The sequence below is a fragment of the Equus quagga genome, chromosome 8 (genome assembly GCF_021613505.1).
Source record: "Equus quagga isolate Etosha38 chromosome 8, UCLA_HA_Equagga_1.0, whole genome shotgun sequence".
NCBI classification, from domain to species: Eukaryota; Metazoa; Chordata; class Mammalia; order Perissodactyla; family Equidae; genus Equus; species Equus quagga.
In genome coordinates, this window is record NC_060274.1 from 75,769 (window position 1) to 80,970 (window position 5,202).

Consider the following 5,202-nt stretch of genomic DNA (forward strand, 5'->3'; position numbering starts at 1 on the left):
GCTGGGAAAACTGGACAGCCACATGTAAAAGAATGAAAATCAACCATTCTTTTTCACCATTTACTAAAATAAACTCAAAATGGATCAAATACCTAAAGATTAGGCCTGAAACAATAAGTCATCTAGAAGAGAATATCGGCAGTACACTCTTTGACATCAGCTTCAAAAGAATCTTTTTGGACACCATAATCTCTCACATGAGGGAAACAATAGAAAGAATAAACAAATAGGACTTCATCAGGCTAAAGAGCTTCTTCAAGGCAAGGGAAAACAGGATTGAAACACAAAAACAGCCCACTAATTGGGAAAAATTATTCACAAGTTATTTATCCGACAAAGGGTTAATCTCCATAATATACAAAGAACTCACACAACTCAACATAAAAAATCAAACAATCCACTTAGAAAATGGGCAGGCAACATGAACAGACATTTCTCCAAAGAAGATATACAGATGGCCAATAGACACATGAAAAGATGCTCATCATCACTAATCATCAGGGAAATGCAAATCAAAACTACACTAAGATATCACCTTACACCTGTTAGAATGGCAAAAATATCCAAAACCAAGAGTGACAAACGTTGGAGAGGCTGTGGAGAAAAAGGAACCCTCATACACTGTTGGTGGGAATGCAAACTGGTGCAGCCACTATGGAAAACAGTATGGAGATTCTTCAAAAAGTTAAGAATAGAAATACCTTATGACCCAGCCATCCCACTACTGGGTACCTATCCTAAGAACCTGAAATCAGCAATTCCAAAAGTCCCATGCACCCCTATGTTCATCACAGCATTATTCACAATAGCCAAGTCATGGAACCAACCTAAGTGCCCAGCAACTGATGATTGGATAAAGAAGATAAGGTATATATATACAATGGAATACTACTCAGCCACAAAAAAGGACAAAGTCGTCCCTTTCACAACAACATGGATGGACCTTGAGGGTATTATGTTGAGTGAAATAAGCCAGACAGAGAAAGACAAACTCTGTATGATTCCACTCATAGGTAGTAGTTAACATATGGACAAAGAGAACTGATGGGTGGTTACCAGGGGAAAGTAGGGGTGGGGGGAGGGCACTAGGGGTGAAGTGGTGTACCTACAACGTGACTAATAATGATGTACAACTGTAGTTTCACAACGTTGTTAACTATCATAACCTTAATAAAAGAAAAAAATTGCTAAGAAAAAAAAAAAAGGTTGGCTAGCAGCACCTGATCAAGATACTTGGTTGAGTTTTGTTAGTTTGAAATTTTTGATAAATTGTTCCTTGTTTTCAAGTTGTTAAATTTATGATAAGTAGCTGTTTATATTATTTTCAATGGCTGAAGAACCTGTAGTGATCTATCCCACTGGTGTGTCTCAGAACTTTGGGGGTGAAGAGGCTTCCCCAAAGCTCCTTGTGGCAGAATCCTGTTTGCTGGTGGCCCCGAACAACTTGAGTGTATCTGGGTTGGGGAGGAGACAGAGACTTCCCAGAACAAGTTGTTTCTTCTTGAAGGAATGCAGAACATGACCAAAATATCTTGCTTTGACATATAAATTATTTTGAGCTAAAAGCAATTGAGAACCAGCAGATGTAGGTAAAGCTTTTGATTTCCCCCCTTAACTGCTTTAAATGAAGTATAAACTTCCTTTTTTGAAAGAAAATTTTATGTTTATAAGGGAAATTTCCGTTACTAAAGGTATCTGTACTAGAACGAGAACTACTCTTAGAAAAAAAAATTTTTGAGGAAGACTAGCCCTGAGCTAACATCCACGCCCATCTTCCTCTACTTTATACATGAGATGCCTGCCACAGCATGGCTTGATAAGTGGTATGTAGGTCCTCACCTGAGATCCGAACCCAACCCCAGGCTGCTGAAGCAGAATGTGCTAACTTAACCACTGTGCCACCAGGCCAGCCCTTAGAGAATTCTTTTAACTGAGAGACTTATCTGCATAACAAGGCAACCTCTATTTATTATACATTTTCTCCCCTCATCTTCCCATACTTTTTCTTCAGCCAGCTCCTGCTGCTGCTCACCCAGAGGGCTTCCTGCTTCGAAGCTCCCCCATGTGCACTCAGTGTGGACTGGACCTGCAACTTGCAGCTGGTATGGAGCTGCCTGCTCAAGGGTTGCAGAGCACCATCCTAAGTCTCATCCCCAACATGACCTCCCTGCCCGCAGTACTCAGGATCTGCCACCACTGCACAGGATTAGGACAGCTGCACTGATGGTTCAGGATGTGGGCAGTACCTAGCCCAATTCCCACTCACCTTTGTTGACCATATACCATGTGCTATTTGCAGATGGTACAGATTTAAAAGAGAAGTCATATCCTGTTGTTAAAGTGGAATTGTAGGACCGACGTGAGGAATTTTCCAACACCTGTAAATATAAAGAGGAGCTAGGAGAATTATCAGAACAATTTTCCAAAAATGAAGTACTATTGATTGAAATGTTGGATATACATGTCCCCGCTGTTGCTAAATTGAGATGTCTTTTATAGATCTCCTAAGGAAGATTTACCAGACGTTCTAACATCATTTATCCAAACAAGCAACAAAAAAATCTCCAAATTTTAGATGCTGTGAGTCTGGAGTAAATGTCCAAGATGATGATACCACTCCTTGTCAAACAAATTGAAAAATTGAAATTGCTTCAAAAAACCCAGAAAACTTGGGGCTGGCCAGGTGACACGGTGGTTAAGTTTGCATGTTCTGCTTCAGTGGCCCGGGGTTCCCCAGCTCAGATCACAGGCACAGACCTACACACTGCTTATCAAGCCATGCTGTGGTAGGTGTCCCACATATAAAGTAGAGAAAGATGGGCATGGATGTTAGCTCAGGGCCAATCTTCCTCAGTCAAAATAGGAGAATTGCTGGCAGATGTAAGCTGAGGGCTAATTTTCCTCAAATAATAATAATAATAATAAACCAGAAAATTCAAAAAAGATTATGATAAATGCATTATATGAATATGCCTTCATGGGAAGATTTCACACCCCCTAGGTACTTTAAAAGATGAGGATGAGGAAGAAGATAATCACGATATTGTCATGCTAGGAAAAAAAAAGAGCTTCCAATATGTCAGAAGAAGCCCATAAAGTCTGTGTCAAAAAGATAAAAAGCTAAAAAAATGCTGCAAACAATGCCAGAATATGCTCAGATTAGAAATTATTTAGAATTTGTGGTGTAGCTTTCTGGAACAAAAGTACAACTGACCATACAGACATACAGGAAGCCCAAATTCTTCTGGATAATAACAATTTTGCCTTAAGAAATTGAAGAAAAGAATGTTGGAATATTAGGCTGTCAAACAGCTGAAAACCAATCTGAAGGGCCCATTCTTTGCTTTGCTGACCCTCCTAGAGTTGGTAAAACAATGTGGGAAGTCTGTGGCCAAGACTCTGGATTGAGACTTCTGCAAGATTGTATTTGGACGAGAATTTGAATAGTCTGACGTTTGAGGACAGGCACACCTCTGTGGGCAGTATGCCTGGTCATATTATCAATGACTTGAACACCGTTGAGGTTAACAATCTGGTGTTTCTATTAGATGAGGTTGACATATTAGAAAAAATGTGTCCAGGTGATCCTGCATCAGCTCTGCTTGAGGTATTGGATCATGAACAAAACCATAACTTTACAAATCATTATCTAAATGTGGCCTTTAACCTCTCCCAAGATTTTTTAATAACTATTGCCAATACCACTGCTACTCCACCAGTTTCCTTGGACAGAATGAGGACTTTCAGGTGCCAGGGTATACACAAGAGAAGACAGTCTGCCAACAAGCACTTGATCCCAAAGCAACTGGAACAGCATGGGCTGAGTCCTCAGCAGATTCAGATCTCTCAGGTTACTCCTCTTCACATCCAGGTGTACCAGAGAGGCAGGGCATCTTTCTCTGGATAGATAGTTTGGGGCTGGATAGAGAGCTGTTGCTGTGAAGGTGGGAAAAGGACAAGATAAGGAAACCAAGTTGGACCATTTTGATGTAAATGAGAAAGAAGTTTACAGAGAAAACATCTTAGAAGATGGAAAATCTGAATCTATCAGTGACAAGACTTACTTGGCCCTACCACCTGAAATGCCAATTTTGATTAATTTTTATGCTCCAAAAGATATCTGTGGGCTCCAGATATATAAAATGGACATTTGAGTCAACTGGGAGTGGCAATAGGTTTGGCTTGGACTCCCTTAGGTGGAGAAATCATTTTTGTGGAGGCTCGTTGAATGGATGGTGAACGTTGTTCAACTCTGACTGGTCAGCTGGGGGATATCATGAGGGAGTCTGCCCATCTCGCTATTTGCAGGCTCTGCAGCAATGCAAAGAAATACCATCTGACCTGTGCTTCTGGAAGTTTTGATCTCAGCAACACAGACATCCATCTGCACTTTCCAGCTGAAGCTGTCACAAAAGATGGACCCCATGCTGGAGATATCACAATGAATTGTCTTGTCTTACCTTGCAGTGGGCTGTTCTTACATTCAAATGTAGTCATGATGGGAGAAATTACAGAGAGGTCTTAATCTTCCATGAGTTAAAGAAAACGTGCTGGCAGCACACAGAGCAGGATTGAAATGAATCATCATTTCTTAAAAGAATGAAAAAGACCTTGAAGAAATCCCAGACAATGTATGATAGGATTGAAGTTCTGCCACAGCAAACTGGCTGGATGAAGTTCTTAATGCAGCTTTTGATGCTGTCTTTACTGTCAAGACCTACCTGGTCTCTTAAATAGCATTTTGTAGGCCCAAATCTCAACTATTCAGAATTTTAAGTTATTTAGTGCCAATAGTACTGACAAAATTGATTTTACGCACAGCAGTAGGGGTAAGTAAACTGTGTCTAATTTGTGAAGATAATCACAATAGCGTTTATGAACCTCATTCAAGTGGTGGATAGTGTTTATTAGAGAAATATTAATTTAAAAAATTGTTAAAAGTTGAAAAAAATCTGAATTATCTGGCCACCTTCTTGAGTCTTGTATTTTATGAAATTCAAGCCATAGTTAAATTTTGATGTCACCAATTTATTTTCTTTTGTTAATTTGTCTCAGATAAACTTAATCCTCAGACTAGCTATAGAACCTAAAAGCCTAGGAGGAAGTCATTTTCTCCCTCCAGTGGGCAAAGTCCCTCTTGCTGCTGCTTCCCAGCAGGCTTTGAACCTCCAGATGAGGGAGGAAAGTCTCATGTGTGACAGG

At 40.1% G+C, this 5,202-nt stretch overlaps 1 pseudogene; it reads left to right on the forward strand.

The window, feature by feature from the left end:
• Positions 1-1,327: 1,327 nt before the first annotated feature.
• Positions 1,328-4,747, forward strand: LOC124243533 (lon protease homolog 2, peroxisomal-like; annotated as a pseudogene).
• Positions 4,748-5,202: the final 455 nt, after the last annotated feature.